Here is a 25,136-nt window from a genome sequence, read left to right as displayed (position 1 = left end):
AGTTAGACACGTGGAGTATTCTAAGCATATGGAAAATCTTATGCAAAACAGTGGAGTTGGGAGATGTATTATCAAAGGCAGTAAGCATAAAAATAGGTTAATTTGACTGGAGCACAAAGAGACTCAAGGGAATAATGAAAGCTTGATATGAAAAAAAATGGAGTGGAACATATTGTAAAAGACTTTTAAGGCCAAATAGAGAAGTTTGCTTTTGTTCCTAGAGAGAAAGCAAATCACTGAAGATTCTAGAAAAGATAATGACAGGATCATACAATTGTGTTATGAAAATATTTGAGGTGTCTGGAAGTTGGAAAAGAGAAGAAAATAACTGTAGTAAGAACAATTAGAACCCTATTCCAACAAACATTTTGGAAAGGGAGTATGTAAGCTACAAAGTAACTGCTTGAAAGGAGTATGGGAAAAAATATATGAGAAATTGTGAAAGTAGGACTTGGAAAATGACTAAAAATGGGGCTTGAGGAAGAATGGTAAGAGGACAACAATACCATAATTACACATAATTACATAGTGAATGATGGAAATAAAGGTGGCATATATATATATATATATATATGTAGATAGATAGATAGATAGAATGATAGGTATATAGATATGTAGAGTTAAATGGTAGACATAATGACTTTGTGTATCCAGAAAGCTATATTCTCTTTTCATCCCTCTCCAATGGAAATTTAGAAAGAAAGATGCCATCAGTTGGATAAAAAATTTGTTCTGTTTTTGATTTGCCAAGTTTAATATAGGATATCTAAACATATAAAATTAAAATAAATTATTTAGACACACACAGACATATATATTTCTATACACACACACACACACACACACACACATATATATATATATATATATATATATATATATATATATTCACTTATATGTATGAATGCATGTTTATAGTCAGCCTAATGTCAGGTTAGAAATTTGGGCTAATATTTACAATTAGGAAATCATCTGAAAGCTGTTAAAATCACTAAGAGCAAGAAAAAAGTAGATGGAATTTCTCAAAATAGATTTGAGATTCATCCTTGGGGTATCTGATACTCCAAGGTGATAGCAGGGAATGATGATCCCAGAGTGTAAAGCTCATAAAATGTATATAATCTTTTTGTTAATTTATATTGAAAAGATCTGATGTGTAGAGTTGAGGAAAAAAGAGAGTTCAACATAAATTGCAGCAGTTTTTTTTAAAGCATAGTATGAAGTGGGGTTTTCTGCCAGCAAGATAAAAGAGCAGGAGCAGTGTACATGGTTTTTGTTCAATTTAATTTATCTGTAAATGTTTATTTAAAGAAATTTATAATCTCTTGAATGTTATATTTATCAACACATCCCTTACCACCCCCCCTCCCCTTAGTGGTGGACAGTCAAGTTAATAATGGTACATACACATTTTTGTTAATTGTGTTTACAGATTAGACATTTTCAGTATGAGGAATTAGGATCAAGGGAAAGAAATCCATAAGAGATTTTTTTTTTAAAGTGAATTTAGTATTCATCAGATTCTTAAGTTTTTTTTTTTATTTTTTTTTTGTTTTGTTTTGTTTTTTTCCTCTCTGGAGGGGACAGCATTGTCCATAGTCAGTCTAATAGGGTTGTCCTAGCTCTCTAAAGTACTGAGAGCAGTTACATTCATCAGGGTTGATCATCTTTAAATGTTGTTGTTAATGTGTTCATAGTGTAGGTGATAAGAAAAATAATTAAAATAGCTTCAAATTTCTATAAATCTGTGTGATAGACTTGAATACACTGCTTATATTTTCCATGAAAATAGAATATCACTTAATTTTTAAAATGTCTTAGTGAGAAGACAAAAATGCTGCAGCCTAATAATTTATCCTCTATTTTTTCCTATCCTTGTTTCAAAATTAACTCATAATGGAAAAATATTAACTAAGATTAAGTTCATTTTTATGGAAAACCCAAATTGGGATTCTGGGAAGCTGGGCTGTTGAAAGAGAGATGACTTAAAAAGAAGAGGAGCCTGGCAATGGGATGCATTGTGTGAGTAAGCATTGAGTGAGCTTGCCTAGAAAGAGAGGAGAATAAACAGACTAAGAAGGAATAAGTTAAGATAATTAATGTGAAGAAGTGAGATTATCTGGTAGATTTTTTCACAGAGATCATATTCCATATTTGAAGACTCCTGCTCCCTTTTTGAAAATAGAGAATATTCTAAATATATGTTATTACAGGAGAAAAGCAAAGATCTTATTTTTTTCTGACAAACAAATAAATTTTCTTTTTAAAAATGCTATTAAAGATAATCCAGTTGAAATCTTTCCAACCTAGCTCCCTTAAAAGCAGTGTGAGCATTTATAAGCAGTAGTAGTAATGTCTGATGCGATTTTTTCCCCCATGGCATTCTATTTTCTTCTTAGGAAAAGAATTAAACATGGATCTGAAAACAATTTGAGGGGAAAAAAATTACACACATATAAAATGAAAATTTTCTGACAAGTTTTCTTTTAGTCTATAAGCAAAATGCTGAACTTAATAGTCTTGTCACACAGTGTAGTTACAAGCTGGCATGCTTGCTTTTTCTGCTAAAATAAACCCTTCAGAAAAGTAACTAGGAAGAAATCAAAATGGTTGAGCCACCTGTGAAGGCCAAGAGGCAAGCCTGCTGACTATTGAAAATGATTATAAAAAATGAATGTTCTAGACACACTATTTTTTAAATTATAATTCTTATGTTCTGAACACATCTGCATTTTTAAAAGAAATCTGCATATGTCCTGTTCTCACATGGATTAAATAGCTACAATTGAAAGGGGTTTATCTTGTTAGTGGTATTTCATTTCCTCCCATTGACAAATTATATTTGGATACCAGGAAGAGGAAGAAGAATATCCATTAAAGTATCATCCAAAGATTTCAAACAGATCAAAATGAAAGAAAAGAACTAGAATGTAATTCATGACTTCAGAGAGTTTTCTTAGGCTTTTTTTTTTTTTACTTTTGCTATCTGTTACACCAAAGAAATAAGATATATGGATTATTTAACTCAGACTTCTAAGAAGTGATTTTTGATTGATGCTCCAATAGTACAACAGCAAATTATTACCAGCAATGGAGTTTAACAACTGAATATCAAGTAAGCATCAGTGGGTATAACTGTACACACACAACTCTTCCAAAATTCCATAGAGTCTTTATAGTGGTTCATCATTTCCTCTTCCTAGAACCTTTCCCACTAATTCTAACATACCATTTCCTGTACCAAAATCCTCTGGTAAATTCCTAATAATAATAGTGTATAGAAAGATAATGTTTTGTTTTTGAATATTTTACCTGAAAACAATGTAAAGTCTATCAGATTGACTGCCCTCTGTGAGGGTGGGGAGGGAAACAAGATGAATAAATCAAATTAAAAAAGAATATTTTACCTAAGATTGGCAAATTCCCTTTGATCTTGATAAGATTTTAAGACTTAAACTATGCTCCTAATGATGAACTAAGCATTTACTATTCAAAAGACATATTAGATATTTATAGAGACATCACTAGAACTTGGGAAACTGAAAAGTAGCTTTTCAGCCACACCAATGCATTAAACAGAGAATCTTCCATTTAAAATGATTGAACACCTCCCTGATGCCATTATTAACTTTATCCTATCAAAAATAATTTCCTTTAATTCAAGTAAGACAAAAATTAAAAATCACTTAGCATGGTACCTAAAATAGTGTGTTTTTAATAAAAGATTGTTTCCTTTTCATTCTATCTTACTTTGCATTTTTAATAATGTAGCAATGTGATTTTAAATGAAATTGCTGATATTAGGACTGAAAGAATCGTGTGTGAATGTGTGTTTCTGTTTCTCTTTATACATGTCACTCAGATATTATTCTTTCATGGTTTCAAAGTGCTAGAGTTTAGATTGGTTTTTATTGTTCATTGATATAATAGATCATATTCCTTAAATACTCCCTCCTCTAAAGTCTGTGCAATAGCTTATCTCCTTGTATAGTACTCTGACGCACCCATCCCTGAGTAAAAGTCACTAAAGGATTCTTTCTCTGACAAATTGCTATAGTACTAGATTTTAGATATTGTCCCTCTATAAGGAATTTGTGGTTGAGACACTGATTCTCAACCTGGGTGTTAAAGGGAACTAACTCTTCAGTGTATTCGAACCAAACTGACTCCTTAATCTAGGACCAACCTTTTAATGATCTAGAATCTAGTTTTTCTTGTCCTCCCCAGGTCAAAAGCCTAGCACAAGTGAATAATACCAATTTTTTTGTCACCCCCCCCCCAGAAATGTCAGGACCTCATATAAAACCTGTTTCCATATGAATAAGGACCTATATGAGGAGAATAAGTGAGAAAGTCCAAGTTTCCTAAATACAGTCTGTTATTAGTTTCTGAGTTTCAGTTGAGATTTTTTTTTTGCAGGGCAATAAGGTTAAGTGACTTGGCTAAGGTCACACAGTTAGGGCCATTGCTCTATCCACTGCACCACCTGGCTGCCCCCATATGTGAGTTTTAAATGGTGTCTCAGTGTACCTTAAAATAATTATTGCTGCATTTTTCAATTGCTGTTTCAATCATCTCACAATTCTCTGTAAATGATAATAATATTTAAAAACCATCATCCATAAAACAAAACAAGAATACTACACAATCAAGCAGTCAATAAAAATGTATTAAACCCTCACTGTGCTTCAAGTATTTTTCTAAACACTGAAGATATTAATATAATAAAACATAAACAATCCCTGACCTCAAAGAGGTTATATTCTAATGGGGGAAATTAGTGTATAAGGAAGGAGTTGAAAAATTCAGAAGCAAATAGAAAAATATGGACCTGAATAGAGGCAATGATGACTAAATCTGGACAAACAGGAATGACTGGCTTGCAGTTCCCACCCCTTCCACCCTCAGTGTAAGGTTCTCAGAAGGAAAGGGTCCTTGAGAAGTGGAAAGGGGAAGATATTAAGTGCCTAAACTTAATTTGAAAAGTAGGGAGATTTGTTATTGTTGTTGTCTCTCTATTCTCCTTTTGAATTCTCTTAATCTTTCTCCCTGAGCCACCAACTTCCTAAGAAACATAGACAGAGAGTTTCAAAGGTTTTATTGAAACATCATTGTGTATAGGAAAACTGAAATCCAAAGAGGTCAAAGAACTTGTAAACAATAACAGAGGAGAATCAATATTACAAACCAGGTCTTATAATTTTAAATCTAACATCCTTTGTTTTATTTTTTCATATCTGGATATATGATTTCCTCTTTTAAAGTCCTTGACAGGTTATTTCACATCTATGATAATCAGTTCTCTCATCTATAAAAGCAGAGAGTTAGTCCAGAAATTCCAGGCTTTCTCCCTGTCTTACCATCCTCCTAAGTCTGAAACATTTTCCCTCATCTGTCCAGACCACCAGACCTCCATGATTTCCTCCAAGTTCCAAGGAAAATCTCACCTCTCTGAATTCCAGTGCCTTCCCTCCATAAATTATTTCCTATCTCTCCTGTATGTAACTAGTTTTGGATGCATCTGTTAACACATTGTCTCCCATATTAGATTGTGTACTTCTTGAGGACAGGCATTGTCTTTGGGGGGAGCATTTCTTTTTTATTACATATTTTTTCGACCTATAATTTTTGGGTATAGTTTTGAATTTTACATTTTTCGCCTACCCTCGCTTCTCTCCCCCCTCCCCCCCTACAGAAAGTAATCTGATAATCGTTATATTGTTTCCATAGTATACATAGTTCAAAATTGAGTGTGTTCAGAGAAAAAAAAACATGTCCTTGAGAGAAAGAAAAAAACATATTAGAGATAGTAAAATTCTGTATACATAACAACACTGGATTTTTAAGCTGAAGATAATAGTCTTTGGTCTTTGTTTAAACTCCACAATTCTTTCTCTGGAAACAGTTGGTATTCTCCATCACAGATACCCTAGAATTGTCCCTGATTATTGCACTGTTGGAAAGAACAAGTCCTTTAAGGTTGATCACAATCCCAGGCTGCTGTTAGAGTGTATAATAGTCTTATCATTCTGCTCATCCTGCTCAGCATCAATTATTGCAAGTCTTTCCAGGCTTCTCTGAAATCCCATCCTTCCTGATTTCTTGTATATTACAAAAGTGTTCCATCATATATGTATACCACAATTTGTTAAACCACTCCCCAATTGAAGGACATTCACTTGATTTCCAATTCTTTGCCACCACAAACAGAGTTGCTATGAATATTTTTGTATAAGAGATGTTTTTACCCTTTTTCATGATCTCTTCAGGATACAGATCCAGTAAAGTTATTGCTGGATCAAAGGGTAAACATATTTTTCGCCCTTTGGGCATAATTCCAAATTGCTCTGCAGAAAGTTTGTATCAGTTCACAGATCCACCAGCCATGTATTAGTGTACCAGTTTTCCCACATCCCATCCAACATTGATTATTGTCCTTTCTGGTCACATTGGCCAATCTGAGAGGAGTGAGGTGCTACCTCAGAACATTCTTTGTTTTATACACTTAGTTTAACATATTTTTCTGAAATTATCCCTATTAATCACCATAGTATTATAGTGCTTTTATTTTCCTTGGGCTTTGTTAGATGAATGACTGATGAATTTGATAAAATAATTGAAGTTAAATTTACAAGTGATTATTGTTTGATATGTTGCTCTTCCCATAAACGTAGAACAAATTTACATTTTAACAAGATTTTTCAATGCCTCATCTCAAATTATTGACCAAAGTATGAATTATATTATGAAAAGCAAGAATTAAAGGATTATAAGTTATAGATGATGACTAAGATCTTTAACACTCATATTAGGATGCAAATCTTGCATGTATATTGCATTTTAACTATAAAAAAGCTAATTTTAGTTAAAATGAAGAAAACATTTATTTTTATTGGAAAAGCATTTTATAATGTTTTAAATCCACATTTATTTTTACTGACAATTTTATTTTCTTTATTATGTTGACTATTCATTTTTGCATTTGGATATTGTATAATTCAGAAATCCACTTTTAGCATGTCTACTGTATGAAGACATATTTGCAAGAATACATAATAGTGTTATAAAAATTTTCTGCATATAAGGACTTCAGAAAATACATACATATATAAATATCTATATCTATATCTATATCTATATCTATCTATCTATCTATCTATCTATCTATCTATCTATCTATGTACCTGGTCTTTCTAATAATGTTACATTGTAGGATAAAATGGAAACATATTTATTGGTTTTCTGATGAAGAAATTTTGCTAAGATGAAGAAGGTTTAAAACTCATCACAGATAGAGGGATTTTAAACATTCAAATTTGTCTCCATTATAAGGTATTTTTCCAAATCACATTGAAAGTGATTACTTTTAGTTCTGCTTATTGCAAAATTTTTGAGGAACATAAAGCATCCTAAGTTTTCTATTTGTCAAGCTCATTTTGGATACATATTTCCTTTTGTGATTCTAAATTTTCTAAAATGTCAAATGTTGTAGGAAAAGATAAAAAGACTAATTACTTTATACAAATGAGGTATCAAAGGAAAAATTAATACAAAGGAATTAGATGGGGATGGTGAGCTGATAGATTTGGAGATCTCTCATCAGGAATGGGTTAAAGAGGGAACACTATTTTTAAGTCTAAAGGAGCATAAAAGTTTTTTAAATTCATACAGAAATAAGAAGCTAATGGGACATAGATGGTACTAAGTTAGATGGACAGGGAATAAAATAAGAGCAATACACAAGGATGTGTAGAATAACAGGACTGGAGTGTATAGAAGGTTGTGTAAGAGGGATTCTTGAAAAGAGGCAAGTTAAGTAATAAGAAACCAAAATAGCGGGCAAAAACAGCAGAGGAGATAGGAGGGAAATGTCATAAAATATCAAAATAGACACAAACATAAATATTAAGAGTAGAAATTTTTATGTAAAAAAATAGAGTATGGAGGGAATAAAGGACAAGAATCAATGGAATTAATGAAAAGAAATGCAATGGAAGATGTCCTAGTCATATTAGATCCAAAATTATATTATTAAGCATTAGTCATCAAACTGTCTAGTACTGCCTAAGAAATAGAGTGGTAGATAAGTGAAATAAATTAGATGCAAAAGAGACAATCTACTGTTTGATAAACCCAAAGATTGCAGCCTCTGGGATAAAAACTCACTCTTTGATAAAAACTGCTGGGAAAATGGGAAGATATTATGGGAGAAACTAGACATAGACCAACATCTCACACCTATACTAAAGTAAGATTGATATAGGTACAGGTCTTATGCATAAGAGATAATATAAGTCAATAATGAGAAAAAGGAATTGTCTATCTCACATTCTATAGTAAAAGGAACAAAAATAGTAGATGAGCAAAAAATTAAATTAAAAAGATTTTGCATAAACAAAGCCACTGCGACTAAGATCAAAAGGAATGGAAACAATTTCTACAATTAGTGTTTCTGACAAGGTGCTCATTTCTAGACTATATGGAGAACTGAGTCAAATTTAAAAAAAAATTCACATCATTCCCCAGTTGATAAATGACCAGAGCATAAAGAAAGGCAACTCAGACAAAAAAAAAATCTAAGCTTTCTATACTCATATGAAAAATTGCTCTAAATCATTATTGATTAGAGAAATGTAAATTAGAACATATCTGTGGTACTACTTCATGCTCTCAGGTTAGCCAGTTCGCTGAGAAAAAACACATATGTTTATGTTTAATCACTTCCGTTTTGGGACTGTCTGTATTATCTAGGACTAGACTTATATCTTCTACATCTTTTAAAAAAAATAGCACTGGAATTAAGTAATCAGCACTATTCACTATCTTCTTGTCTCATTCCTTCTTTTCATAACTGACTCTATCTGTTCTTTCACTTTCTTCTCAATTCTTTGTATTCCAAGTTTTTTTAAGATCCCCAATTTATATTTTATTTTATTTTTCCTATTATATGTTGTGAAAGTTTTAAAATATTCATCCACATATATAGTTATAAGTTAAATAATTTCCTTCCACCCTCCTTTCCCACCCAGTTCCCCTCAGCAGCAAACAGTCCAGAAAATATTGCACATATACATTAGAATTTAACATGCTTAGAGATTAGTCATATTCTGGATGAGCAATTAGAACCAAGGGAAAAGAAAGAAAGCCATGTTATAGGAAGGAAAAAGATAAGAGAAATTGTTAAAAAGTGAATGTAGTGAGCATTCAGTTTTAGTAGGTTTCCTTTGTGTTTTGTTTTGTTTTGTTTTTCTTCCTCTGGTGGGGATGGCATTATTTATAGCTGGTCTAACAGGATTGTCCTAGCTCTCTGAGCTGCTGAGAGAAGATATTTCCATCAAGGTTGAACAACTAACATTGTTGTTGTTAATGGGTACAATGGGTTCATAGTTTTGCTCTCATCATGTGACATCTGTTCTTGTTATTCATTCCCAGCTTCTCTAGAGTCTGACTATTTATGGTTTCTTATAGGACAATAGTATTCCACTATATTCATATGTATTCCACAACTGATGGGAATCTACCCAACTTCTAATTCTTTGCCAATACAAAAAAGAACTGCTATGAATATTTTGGAGTATGAGGGACTTTTCCCATTTTTATGATTTCTTCTGGATATAAGACTATTATTAGGTTGAGGTGGTACTTCATATTAGTTTTCATTTGCATTTCTCTAACCAGTAATGATTTGGAGCAATTTTTCACATAATTACAGAGAGCTTTAATTTCCTCATTTGAAAACTGCCTGTTCATAGCCTTTGTTTGAGCTTTTTAAATAAGGGAATGACTTGGAAACTTATAAATTTGTTTCAATTCTCTATATGGTTGAGAATTTTTGAAATCCGTAACCATGAAATTGTTTCCTAGTTTTCTGTTTTCTTTTAATCCTGCAGTATTGGTTTTAATAGTAGAAAATCTTTTTAATGTAATACAGTCAAAAGCATTCATTTTGCAATTTATAATATAATCAATTTCTTGTTTGATCATAAATTTCTCCCCTTTCTATGGATCCTATATGTAGAGTATTTCTTAAACTGTACATTGGTTTATGGTATCCAGTCTTTATATCTAATTCCAATACTATTTTGACCTTATTTTGGTGAGGGATGTGAGACGTGGATTTAAGAATAGTTTCTGCCATATAATTTTCCAGTTTTCCCAACAATTTTGGTCAAATAGTAAATTCTTATCCCAGACTAATGTCTTTAGATTTGTCAAACAATAATTGACTACAGTCATTTATTTCTGTTTCCTTTGAACCTATGCTAATTCCCTCATCCATTACTCTATTTCTTAACCAGTAACAGGCAGTTTTCATGACTGCTGCTTTAGTTTTAGATCTGATAGAGCAAGGCCACCTTCCTTTCCTTTTTTATTAATCATCAGTGCCCTTGATATTCTTGACCTTTTATTGCTTCAGATAAATTTGTCACTATTTTTTTCCTAGATTGGTAAAATAGTTATTTTATAGATTGATTTATATGACATAAGAAATTTAATTTGGGTAGCATTGTCATTTTTATTATATTAGCCTCACCTAACCATGAGCAATTGAGATTTTATCAGTTGTTTAGATCTGATTTTATTTGGGAGAAAAGTACTTTGTAATTGTAATATAGTTTCTGGGTTTGTCTTGGGAAGTGGATTCCCAAATATTTAGTTTGTCTGCAGTTACCTTAATATGGAATTTCTCTAACTCTTTCTCTTGGACTTTTTTTTTGTATAGAAAAAATGATGATGTATGTGGGTTTATTTTATATCCTGCCACTTTGCTGAATTTACTGTTTCAAGTTGTTTCTATATGATTAGTATTTCATCATATATGCAAGAGTGAAGGCTTTGTTTCCTCATTGCCAATTCTAATTCCTTCAATTTATTTTTATTCTCTAATTGCTAAAGATAACATTTCTAATACTATTGGGGCATCCCTGATATCATAGATAGTATTTATTATTTTAAGGAAAGGTCCATTTATTCCTCAACTCTCTAGTGTTTTTAATAGGAATGAATGTTATATTTTTATCAAAGACTCTTTCAGCATCTATTAAGATGATTATAGACTTTTATTGGCTTTGCTATCAATATGTTCAATTATATGGAGTGTTTTTCTAATATTGAACCATTTCTGGCTACCAGGAACATATCCTCCCTGATCATGGTGTATTATCCTAGAACTAAATTGCTGTAATCTCTTTTCTAAAATTTTACTTAAGATTTTTACATCAATGTTTATTAGAAAGATTTTTATATATTTTCCTTTATCTGTTTTACTTCTTCCTGGTTTAGGTATCAACACCATAATGGTGTCATAAAAGGAATTTGGAAGAGCATCCCCTAATTTTTAATTAGTTTATGTTGAATTGGTCTAAAATTTTTCCTTAAACGTTTAGTAGAATTCAATTCTAAATCCATCTAGTCCTGGAAATTTTTGTTTATGGAGTTTATTGACAGATTCTTCAATTTGTTTTCTCGGAAATGGGGTTAAGTATTTTGTTTACTCTTCTGTTAATCTGGATAATTTGTATTTTTTTAAATATTCATCTATTTCCCTCAGGTAATCAAATTTATTAACATACTGTTGGGTAAAATAGCTCCAAATTATCTTTTTAATTTCCTCCTCATTGTTGATGAATTCAGCTTCTTCATTTTTGTTACTGGTAATTTGGTACCTTTCATTTTTTTTTCAAAATTTGTTTAGCCAAAGGTTTATCTATTTTAATTTTTTTGGTAAAACCAACTCTTGGGCGGCTAGGTGGCACAGTGGATAAAGCACCGGCCCTGGAGTCAGGAGTACCTAGGTTCAGCTCAGACACTTAATAATTACCTAGCTGTGTGGCCTTGGGCAAGCCACTTAAATCCATTTGCCTTGCAAAAATCCTAAAAAAAACAAACAAAAAAAAAACAACTCTTAACTTTATGTATGAGGTCAATGGTGTTCTTGCTTTCAATTTTATCTATCTCACCTTTGATTTTTAGAATTTCTAGTGTAGTAACTAATTCAGGTTCTTTAATTTGTTCTTTTTCAACCTCTTTATTTGCATGCCAAATTCATTGATTTCTTCTTTCTCTATTTTATTCTTGAAAGAATTAGTGAGATAAAAAAATTTTCCCTAAAATCTACTTTGGCTGCAGCCCATAAATTTTGCTCTGATATCTCATTGTTACCATTTTCTTGTATGAAATAATTGATTATATTGATGATTTTTTTTATTTAATCCATTCATTCTTTAAAATTAATTTATTTAGTTTCTTATTATTTTTGGTTAATTAATCCATGGTTCTTTATTAGATATAATTTTTATTATATCACCATCTGAAATGCATGCATTCATCATATTTCCATTTATTCATTGGATTGAAAGGTTTTAATGACATTGCACATGACCAATTTTGGTATAGGTACCATGTACTTCAGAAGGAAAAAACATTCTTATTTATCCCCATTAGTTTGCTTCAGAGGGCTGTCAAATCTATGTTTTCTGACATTCTATCCACCTTTTTAGCATCCTTCTTGCTTATTTTATGCTTTGATTTATCTAGTTTGAAAGAAGGAGGTTAAAGTCCCCCATTCTTTTAGTTTTGTTTTCTGTATCTCCTTATAATTCATTCAGCTTCTTCCTGTAAAAATTTGGATGCTGTACCACTAGGTGCATATATCTTCTATGATATACTTTATTGCCTGTGCCTTTAAGAAAATTTGGTTTCCTTCCTTATCCTTTTGAAAGAGATTTATGTTTGCTTTTTTTCTGAAATCAGGATCAAAATTCTTATTTTTATTTTTCTTTAAATGAAGTATATTATATTATATTTTGCATCAGCTTTTTTCCTTAAACCTGTGTGAATATTTCTGCTTCAAATGTATATCCTGTAAATAACATATAGTAGGATTCTGGTTTTTAATGCAATCTGCTATCTACTTCCATTTTGTGGGAGAATTCATACCATTCACAAAGTTAAGATTGCTAATTCTTTTCTTATATGGTCAACTAGTTGACCCAATGGATAGAGCACTGGCCTTGGAGTCAGGACACCAGGAGTTTGATACTCTACTAGCTTTGTCACTTAATCCTGTCACTAAATCCAAGTCACTTATTCCTGATTGCCTTGAATCCATGGACTTTTCCAAACATCCTGATTCATATCTGGTCACTAGAACTAGATGGCTCTGGAGGAGAAAGTGATTTTGGTGACTTACCATAATATTGCCCTCACTCAGATTCAATTCATGTACTTGTCATGGCATCACTTCCCTAATATTGTGATCTTCAAAAATGAAGGACAAATATGATTATCTTTGTTCCTATATAATTCCTTTCCTGTCCTCTTATTCCTCCTCACCAATGTTTTTCTCCTTTTCCCCTTTAACTTTTCTTTTATATTTTAACTTTCAGTTTACTTTCACTTATAACTTCACCTTTTCGACTTTTCTTTTAACTTTCACTTTTTCCATATCATTTCCCTTGATCCCCACCCCCATTTCCCTCTAGGGTGGGTTAGAGTTTTAAAATCTATTGGGAATGTATACTATTTACTCTCTAGGCAAAATCTATTGAATAGAAATTATTCAGGGTTCACAACCTCTCATCTTTTCCTCTACTATAGAAGGACTTTGGGTCTCTTTACCTGGTGTTATCTATCCTTTAATGTCTAGCCTTCTCCTTCTTTCTGTGTTTTTATTGTTTTAACCATGTTGTGTATTTACATCCTTTTCTTCAAATTATCCTACTTTTATATGAAAGTGCTTCCTCCTGCTTATTCCCTTGAACCACTCAATGGTCCACTTTTCTAGATATTAATGAAATACATGCTCATTAGGTGTGAATATCCTCAAAGATTCCATCCTGAGACCTATTCAGTAATGTTTGGGGATCTCATTAGTTCACTGGTTTCCATTGTCATCTATATACCATTGATTTCCAGAACTATTAAGCTAAACTTGATCTCCAGTATCATCTACAGAATCTTTTAAACTGGATCTCAAATAGAAATAACAAATACAACATTTCTCCTTATGAGTTCATTATCTATAATACACCTGACAAAAACTTTCAATTTTTCTAAACAATTCTTTTCATATGTGTACTAGCCAATTGATTTCTCATGCTAGAAAATTACAAAATATTCCAGATTTTTATAAGCACTCATACTACATATCTAATGGTCTTACAATTTGCTCCATCTTCAATCACATTTTAAATATACATACACATTTATGTGTATGTGTGTATGTATGTATGTATGCATGTGAGTGTATGTGTCCCATTTGAACATATTCTCTCTCTCTCTCTCTCTCTCTCTCTCTCGCTCTCGCTCTCGCTCTCGCTCTCGCTCTTGCTCTTGCTCTCTCTCTCTCTCACTCTCTCTCTCCACTTATCTCTAGTCTCACAATGTAAACCATAGTTCTGGATTCCATCATCTTATCACGATATTCTTGCAGTACTTTTCAGAATGTTTTCCCTGTCTAAAATCTTTCTCAATTTTAGTTCATTCTTAATTGAGTTGTCAAAATGATCTTACTAAAATATAGGTTTGACCACATCAAAGAAGTGAGTCTTAACTGTTTTTATTTTTTTTCACAAATAGCTGAAATTTGTAGGTTTACTAGATGAATACAAATTGTTATCAAAAGTCATTGAATATAACAATTCATAGGATAAATGATTTTTGAAGTATTGTGTTGAATTGCATTTATTCCAAGGAAATAAGGGAGATTTCTCCCTTTTAAAAATAATTTATAGAGATTGATTCATGTAGGAAGTGGAATTTATTCTTGGCATTGAGCTAGATAGTACTTTTTTTTTAGATTTTTGCAAGGCAATGGGGTTAAGTGGCTTGCTCAAGTACACAGGGCTAGGTAATTATTAGGTTTCTGAGGTTGCATTTGAACCCAGGTACTTCTGACTCCAAGGCCAGTGCTCTATTCACTGTGCCACCTAGCTGCCCCTAGATAGTACTTCTACAGGTTAAAACACTTAAGTTGGAACACAATTACAGGTTTATAGTGTGATATCAATAGAAAGAGATAAATATAGTAAGAATTATGTGACAATTTGTCTAATTTTATGAAGGGGTAGAGTAATTTAAAACTGGAAAATTGATAAATAGGCTAAGATAAGGTTAGACAGACCAGAAACAATGTGAAAGGGGATAAAACTAATTAAAGAAATTCTAATTCAGGGATAAAGCCAAGGTGACAGACTAGAGAAAGCACTCATCTAGGTGTCCCAAAATTCCCTTCCAACCAACTATAAAATAATGAAAATTAAATTCTAAGTGTTCAGAGGCACAGACAATTATTATAAGACTTTCTTCCAGTCCAAGTCAACTTAAGAGGATAGAAAAAGAGAGCCATGATATAAGGATAGAGGTTGACACTGAGTATAAGTGGATGAAACTCCACTGGGGGAACTAAGTGATTTAAGCCTCATTACATACACATATACATAGACACACACACGTACACACACCCACACACGCACACACAAACAGACATACACACATGCACAGGTGTATATTTCTGTATCTAAACCTATATCTACCAACATATTTATTTCTGAATCATCTATAAAAATATATTATCCCCCAATTAGGATATAAACAGCATAATTCAGATGAAGAGGCTGACTTCTGGCCAAAATGACAAAGAGAAGACAGTCACTGGCTAAGGTCTTCTAGTTTTCCCTCAGAAATAATATGAAACAAACATCTTAACAGAAGTTCATTCAACCAACCCAGAAAGAGAAGCTAGAGAAAGAACATCTACAAACAAGATCTGTCTGGGGACCTTGGGTAAGCTGTGAGTGGAGAGCAGAGAACCAGCCCTGGGGCAATGGTGGGATGAACCCAGAGGTCCAGTCTTAGCAAAAGAGGCTTTGGCTGTTGGAGTGGCAGTCTGGAGAGCACCAGCAGGGCTAGAGGGTGAGTTCCAGCACAGAGAGTTACAGAGTACTACTGGATATCCATCCACTCCCCTCAGGGCCATGAGCTCCATACTCTCAGGGGAGCCTTCTTCTCATAAAAAAAGTAAGTGCCCTACCCCCACCCCCAACTCAAGGCTCAGCTGAATAGGGAGATTAACTACCTCCCCCCAGGGCCCAGCATCCATTGTTCAAAGGATAACAGTATCAAGGTGCATCCCCCCACCCCTTCCAGGTCAAATCAAGATCACAGATACATCAGAGAAAGTAAACAGTACTCCCTACTGGTCAACCCACTTGGACTTGCTAAATCAAGTGAGCAAACTTCTAACACCCATTAGTAGCCAGCCAACTTGGAGTTACCAAACCCATTGAGCAAAGCCGCTAGCACCTAGTACTGGCTGGCCTCTAGGGTTTTCAAAACCAAACTTCTGTGAGCCAGCCCCTCCCCAACACAAGATCCTAGGAAAATGAAGACAGGCTCAGAAAAAGGGGCCTATTTAATGCTACTTTGAAGACACAGATCCTAACCCTGAGAGATCTAAAACTTCTGAAGTGAATATGAACTGGTCTCCAGCACAGAAAGACTTCCTTGAAGAAATCAGGAAGAATTTTAAAATGAATTGGGGCAGCTGGGGTGGCGTAGTGGATAGAGCACTGGGCCTGGAGTCAGGAGAACCTGAGTTCAAGTCCAGCCTCAGACATATAATAATTTCTTAGCTGTGTGACCTTGTTTAAATCACTTAATTCCACTACTTTGCAAAAAAAAATAGGAAAAATTGGGAAAAGAAACTCAAGAAAAATTAAAATTAACATCTCACAAAAAAGGAAAACAAATTCTTGGAAAATGCAACTGGATGAATACAAGGAGAAAATAATTCTCTCAAATCCTCAATTGGGCAAATGCAAAAAGAAAATAATTCTGTCAAAACTACAATTGGACAAATGGAAAACTTTAAAAATAGAATGGAGCAATTGGAAAAGGAATTGCAAAAATGTAAATGAAGAAAATTCTACTCTAAAGAAAAGAATGGAATCTGTAGAATCTAATGACTTCATGAGATAACAAGAATCTGTTAAACAAAAACAAAAAATCAAAAAAAAAAAAATAGAAGAAAATATAAAATACCTCATTGACCAAACCACTGGCCTTAAGAATAGAACCATTGGGCATCCAGAAAACATTGAAAAGGGGAAAAAGCCTGGACTTAATATTACAGGAATTAGTAATGAAAAACTGCCCTTTTATTGTGGAACCAGAGAGCAAATAGTTATTGAAAGAATATATTAATCTCTTCTGGAAAGGGATCTCCAAATGGAAACACCAAGGAATATTGTGGCTAAATTCCAGAACTATCAGATAAAAGAGAAAATCCTGCAAGCAGTCAGAAAGAAATAATTTAGATACAAAGGAGTCACAGTAAGGATTATACAGGAACTGGCTGCATCAACATTAAGGGATAGGGATTGAAGGACCTGGAATATGATACTCTAAAGAGCAAAGGAGCTTGGAATGAAGGCAAGAATTCACTATCTGGCAAAACTGACCCTTCTTTTCCAAGGGAATTGATGTACATATAACAAAATTGGAGAAAATTTGGACATCAAACAGGAGACTCAAAAGATACATGAAAAGGTTAAAAAAGGGGGTATAGAAAAAATATGCTATCCAATAAGATGAAACTGGCTATATCCTCAATTAGGAGAAAGATTCTCATAGCTATCAAGAGCTTTAGCTCTATTAGAGAGAATATACTTAGCCAGAACTGATGAACATGACTTATCCATAACTCTGATAGAATGATTTAAGAACATTATCTCCTCAAAAGGGGGAGCAGTAAAGAGATGGGAAGATGGAAGGTATTGAATAGGGTGAATCACATTACATAAAGAGGTTCAAAGGACCTATTTCAATAGAGGGGAAGAAAGGAGGAGGTGAGAACTACCTGTATCTTACTCTCATCAGATTAGGCCTAAAGTTAGCATATACACACTCAGTTAAATTGAGAAATTTATCCTAACTTTCAAGTATTAAAAAGGGGAAAGGGAGGGGGGAAGAGGAACTAATCAAAGGAAGAAGGGACAAAGGAAAAGGACCAAGAAAGGGGAGAAGGGAGTTGAATATAAGGGGACAAGTGCACTGAAGGTAGTGATATTCAGGAGGCAAATATTGGGGAATATAGATAAAAGGAAAACTTTGGAAAAAATTTAACAAAGGGAAGCTAGTGTGGAGGGCAATAAAAAGTTAGTAATGATAACTTTGAATCTGAATGGGCTGAACTCTCACATAAAGCTTAATTGAATAGCAGACTGGATTAAAAACCAGAATCCTACAATATGCTGCTTACAAGAAAATCATTTGAAACAGAGAGATACATACAGAGTAAAGTTAAAAGATTGGAGCAAAATATATTTTGCTTCAGTTGAAGTGAAATAAGCAGGGGTAGCAATCCTTATCTCAGACAAATAAGCTGCAAAAATAGAGCTCATTAAAAGTGATAAGGAAGGAAACTATATCAACCTAAAAGGTACCATAGACAATGAAGCAATTTCTTTTTTTTTTTAGGTTCTTTTGCTAGGCAATGGGGTTACATAGTTTGACCAAGGCCACACAACTAAGTAATTATTAAATGTCTGAGGCCAGATTTGAACTCAGGAACTCCTGACTCCAGGGCCGGTGCTCTGTCCACTGTGCCACCTAGCCATCCCCAAGTGAAGCAATTTCAATACTAAATATGTTTGCACCAAGTGGTATAGCATCCAAATTTTTAGAGGAGAAATTGAATGAGTTACAGGAAGACATTGAGAGTAAAACTCTACTGGTTGGAGAATTCAATCTCTTGCTCACAAATTTAGATAAATCTAATCATTACATAAACAAGAAGAAATATGAAGATAGAATATTAGAAAATGTAGACATGATAGAACTTTGGAGAAAATTGAATGGGGTTACAAAGGAATATACATTTTTTGCCTGCAATTCATGGCACTTACACAAAAATTGACCATGTACTATGGCATAAAAACTTAATCAAATGCAGAAAGACAGAAATAATGAATACATCCTTCTCATATCATAATGTAATTAAAATCACATGAAATAATTGGCCGGAGAAAGACCTAAAATTATTTGGGAATTAAATAGCCTCATTTTAAAGAATGAGTAGATCAAAAAACAAATTATAAAAGGAATTAATGATTTCAGATGAAGGAATGGAAACCAATGATACTCATGTATTCTAAATTAGTATTGATTAGAGAAATGCAAATTAAAAGAAATTTGAGCAGTCACCTCACCCCTATCAGTTTGGCTAATATGACTGGAAAGTAAAATCACAAATATTGGAGTGAATGTGGGGAAAATTGGACACTAATGCACTGGAGGTAGAATTATGAACTAATCCAACTATGTTGGAGAACAATTTGAAACATTGCCTGAAGGGTTATAAAAAATGTGAATACACAATGACCCAGCAATTGTACTATTATGTCTCTATACCAAAGCAATTTTCAAAAATTTGAAAAGGGTCTCAATCTATTCATCCATCTATCTATCTATCTATCTATCTATCTATCTATCTATCTATCTATCTGTCTGTCTGTCTGTCTGTCTTTATCACAACCTTTTTGTAGATCAAACAATAACATATTATTTTTAATTTTCCCCTTTTTTAATATGTTTTCATTCACAAAAAACTAGTTTGAATTTTTCTTTCATGACTGCATATGTCTAACTGTTATATTGCTTACCATTGTAAGGAGGGTTCATGTGTGGAAAATATAGAAAATTTGAAACTCAAAATTTTTAAAATTGAATGTTAGAGATTTTACTAGCAATTGGAAAAATATTGAAATTAAATTTCATGACCTACAGAAAAGCAAAGAAACAAAAAACTTACAAAAATAATTATTTGATTCCCTGAAAGTCAAGATCAGAGAAAGAGCTTAGACTTCATATTTTAAAAAAATTATTGAACTAGTAGAAGCTGAAATTATTTATTAATCAACTTCTTGTGTGTGCATTGTTCTTGCTACCCTTTGTAATTTAAGATTATGACATCAAGTGAATGATGGTATATAGCATGCAAATTATTTTGATTAAAATGCCATTAAAACACATTTTTCTCACAGCCTCTACCAGAAGCATCTTAACCCAGTGGCCTGATAATTTAGAAAACAGGACTTCTGATATTGGTGTGGATACAGTGAGAGATCTTTGCCTTTTAGATGCAGGTCTTTCCTGTCATCTATGCCAGCTTAATCACTAGATCCAACTTTGAGATTTTTAACTTCAGCAATTTTAATATACACTTCTAGAGATGAAATTATCACAGCTACAGGCATCAATCTTGTCCCAATGGATCCTTGTTAAAGGATTTAAAATGTATTCATTCAAATTAAGGGCCTTGAAAGAGTACTGTATAATTAATTTTAAAGGAATCCCCAAATGAAAACTTTGAGCAATAGCACTGCCAAATTTCAGACTTTGAAGGTTAATGAGAAAATACCTCAAGCAGACAGAATGAAACACTTCAAATATCATTACACCACAGTCAGATTTACATGTGATTTTGTGGCTCCTGTGTTAGAGGAATGAAAGTATTGGTTTATGATATTATGGAAAGTAAATCACCTATGTTTACAATCAAGAATCACCATCTGGCAAAACAGTGTGTAATCCTTTCTTTAAAATGTTAATACTGTTTATTTAATTTGGAAAACATTTTAGTGTTCTAGACATACAAAAAAAAATCAACAAAATATTCCAAGGATTAGATACTGAATACATTTTAACTTCCATTGCTGCATTGTCCCTTTAGATTCTTTAAAAAGTTTCCATTTTAAAACAACAGCATTTAACAACCACAAGAAAAAAAAATGACACTTTCAATGCCAGTTGAAATTCTACCCCCTTGCCACATCTGTGAATGACAGCAGACTGCTATTTCACTATATACAGACAACTTGAAGCTAGATGGATACTCATTGAGAGCTACTCTAACAGTGCATACTTTGGGCCATGGCACCTAATGAAAGATCCAGATTTCCCTTTCAAGGTGTCATAATTCCAAATATTTATGAGATTTGTCTAATACATATACACACACAGATAATACATATGTGTGTATCTACTTAGATGTAGGTATACATTTATCTGATTATATGGAAATATGTACATACCCCCTTCACTCCAGATTAAAGAGAGAGTTTAAGTTTACAATCTGGAATTTCTAACCAATAACCATATTTATCACACACAAAAGTTTGTAATTTTTTAAATGTTTTGTTACAACAGCAGCAAAGTGCACAGACAAAATATCCTTTTCATTTTTAAAATGTTTGGAAATATGTACAACTTTTATACACTTCAATGTGCTCATGATGCCTATGTTAATGTTACATAAATCAGGTAAAATGTTTAGAGCACCCATGATCCAATTTTAAAAAGTCAAATCTACAAATGCACTAGACAGTGTATCAATAAAGGTGGTTTAATGTTTCCCCAACTCTATGGTATTTAAGACAAATACATAGTTTTACTCATCATTAACTTCATCTTCTTCTTCCTCTTCTTCCTCCTCCTCCTCTCTCTTTTTTCCAAGAAGCTTTAGCTGTTTCCTTTGCAACATCAAACTTTCATTTGGATTTATCATCTGTTGCATCCTTTTCATATATTTTCTTTCTGTTTTGCCACCTTATTTTTGCATGACTGCTTTTCACTATCACTCAGATTATTCCACATCTCACCAAGTGGTTTTGCTACATCCTCAGGGTTTGTAGATATTATTTTGGGGCAGAATTCTGAGCAGAATAGTAAGAAGCCAGATGGGGTCTCGTTTGAGAGTATTAGGATCCTTTCTGCCCCCTCCTTTAGCTGGTCCATAATCCTTCATTTCCTTGTCATACCACAATTTATCAGCCTTAGTCATTTCATCAAACATCAATTTTTTCTTTTCCAGACATGTTCTTCTATCTTTCTGAACACTTCTTTGAAAATTCTGCAAAATTGACAGGGACTTCGGGATTCTTGTTTTTATGTTCCTCATGGCATGTTTGTACAAAGAAGGCATGAGCAGACATTTTGCCTTTTGGTTTATGGGTCACCTTTAGCCATCTTTAGTGTAATTGTATTGTTCTCTAGTCTTATATGTGTGTAATCCTTAAAGGGGGAAAAAGAGATGTTTTATGAAAGAGAATATTTTAAAGCATTCCTGATGAAAAGATCATTGATGAATAGAAAATGTGATATAAAAAACAAGGATCAAGTTTAGAGTAAAAAGGTAAATATGAAATATATGCTTGTGAGCTGCAATGAAATTAGGTTGTTTACATTCCTTTATGAAAAAATGATACCTGCTATTCTTAAGAGCTTTATCATTATTAAGGCATTTAAAGGGAGTTTGCATAGACCCCAGGGCATTGGTGTAAGCAATTATGTTAAAATAATCTCCTAAAGGAAAATATGATAGGTTGAGAAAGAGAGATACTCTAGAAGAAGGTAGAAAGGTAAAGTAGCATGAGGAAAATTTTCTTATATAAAAAGGCAAATAATGGAGAACTTTTCCAATGGAAGTACAAAAAGGATTTGCAGGTAATGTTTAATCTCACTCTTTATAGAATTGATTTAGAGTGGTAAGAAGATAAACACATACAGTTGTGCCCAAAACTTGCCTAAAAGGAAAATAGAAGAGAAAAGGAATAAGAAAAAAGGGGGGAATGATGATAAAAGAGGCAGAGATTAAAGGAGATAATGATTAGAAGAAAAATAACCTCTGAGGAAGGACAGAATAAAAAGAGAGAGAAAAAGAAATAAAAAGAAAATGAGGAGTAAATATACAGTCATCACAATGGTGAATATGAATGGGATGAGCTGACGCATAAAATAAAAACAGATATTAGAATTAATTATGAATTGGAATCTACCAAAATATTATTTATTAGACAGTATAAGAATAGAAAGATACACAGAGTTAAAAGACTGAAACAGAATCCTGTAAGTCAGCTGAAGTAAGAATGGCAAGGATAGAAATCATGAAAAAGCAAAAGTAAAATTAGACCTAATTAAAAGAGCTAATCAGTAAAACTAAATTATAATAAAACATACCATAAAGAATGGAGTAATATATATATATATATATATATATATATATATGCATATATATATTAGATATGCACTGATTATAGAACTGAATCAATTTTTTAAAAAAATAAGAGCATTTTCCCTAGTGTTAAATGGTCAAAAGATAGGTTGTTAAAAATTAGACTAAATCAAAGGTAGTTACATTATAAAATGTTTTAAATCATTATTGAATAGAGAAATGCAAATTGAAACACCTCTGAAGTACTACATCCTACCTCTCAGAAATGACAAATGCCAAAGGAGAAAATTAAAAAATGTGAACTGATCCAATTCTTTTGGAGAACAATTCACAACTATTACCAAAAAGCTTTAAAACTGCATACCATTTGACTCAACAATGCCACTAACATGCCTATGCTCCAAAGATATAAATGATTTTATTTTGTGATGGTGAATTGGAAATTGAGATGAAATTCATATATTGAGGAATTATAAACAAGTTGTAGGATATAATTTTTTATGGAGGAATAATATGATCTTCAGAATGATAAGGGTATGTTTTCAGGAAAAACACATGGTAATACCTATAAGAACTGATTCAAAGAGAATTCAATAGACCTGAGAGATAATGTTGCAGAGTAATAGAAATGTAGTAATGTTGACCAAATGTGAAACACTTGGTTATTTGACATAATTTTGATCCAGATACAAAGGTTTCATGATGAAGATATTCTATTCCTCTTCAGAGAGAAAACTGATGAACACTGAATGCAAATTGGACAGTCATTTTCTTTATTCGTTTTTTGTCTGTTTTGTGATGTGGTCAGTATCAAATATGTTTTGAATGATTTAAAATGTATAACCAATTTATTTTTCATCCCAGAGAGAAGAGTAGCAACAGGGAAGAAGATATTTTGGAACTTAAAATTTAAAAATAATGCTCAGAATAAATAAATAAAAGCATTTTTAAATACTTGGCAAATTTCTTATATGTAATGAAATAGTTAATGAAATAAAATGAATTATAATATTAATGCACTTCTTAAAGAAAATCATGAATTCTGAGTGATATAGTAAAAGAAGACAGAGAGCATATTGCCTATATTTTTGGTGGAGCTTAGGCTTATTAAAAAGGTAATTCTTACTGAAAGCTAATTTGGTTATTTATTCTGGGATAGTTGACAAATAATGAGGAAGATAACAAGAAAGGTGATTACATAACCTTACTTGTGGATCCTTTTCATCTTAGAGGATTCAGTGATGTCTATGTGTAACTATCTTTGTAGTGTGTTAAATGCCAGGCACCTGACTGTGTTTGACACAATTACAAACCAAAAAATAAAGTTATTTTACACTGTGTTATCATCCAATGTGAAAACAATAAACTGGCTTGGATTCTGAAATCATGTTAAAATTGCAAAATTCTCTTTCAAAGAAGAAAATACCAATTTTATTTAACTTAAGCAGAACTCAGAAAATTGATCCTAAATCTGACTACAATAACTACTGAACATCTAAGAAATCACAAAGATAGGACGTTAATTCAGTCTGATAATGAGTCTTAAATTAATGTGCTTAATTGATATTACTAACCCTTGAGGTCTAGCTCTTACATCTTACTGAGTTTTTCCCTCCCCTTTCCCAAAAGCTTCGCCATATTGGTTTATCAATTAACTCACCCAGAAGTCAGGTCCAGTAAATCATAAATATAATTTGTAAGTCAGATTCACATTGGGTTGAGAGAAGCTTTGATATTTTTGTTCAATCATTTTAGATTATATAATAATTGCTCCAGATTGCAACAGATCATATTTTTATTCTTTTTTTTATTTAACACCTTCAGTTGAAAAGAGGAAAAATTAAACCAATGAGTAATTTTAATCTGATAACCTAAACAAAATGTTTGTAGATCTCCCCTATTATTCTGATATTACCTGTAAACATACAAGTTAGTGTTTCCTAAAGCCTATAGTTTCTGAAGGACAATAGTCATTCCGTAGATCAAAATGAGTCATTTCTCTTTGTTTCTCATCTCGTGTTTTCGTGTGTTTTGCTCATTTTCCTTAAAATAATCATTTACTTGTTGCTGTTGTTCAGTAATTTAATAGGATCTGACTCTTTCTGACCCCATGTATTATATT

General features: G+C 32.5%; 1 pseudogene; it reads right to left on the bottom strand.

Annotated features, from left to right (window-relative positions):
* Positions 1–21,451: 21,451 nt before the first annotated feature.
* LOC141501781 (high mobility group protein B3 pseudogene) lies at positions 21,452–22,029 on the bottom strand (annotated as a pseudogene).
* Positions 22,030–25,136: the final 3,107 nt, after the last annotated feature.

This window comes from Macrotis lagotis, chromosome X, assembly GCF_037893015.1.
Source record: "Macrotis lagotis isolate mMagLag1 chromosome X, bilby.v1.9.chrom.fasta, whole genome shotgun sequence".
Classification (NCBI taxonomy): domain Eukaryota; kingdom Metazoa; phylum Chordata; class Mammalia; order Peramelemorphia; family Peramelidae; genus Macrotis; species Macrotis lagotis.
The sequence above is the reverse complement of the archived record's forward strand: the minus strand, read 5'-3'. Positions and strand labels throughout refer to the sequence as shown.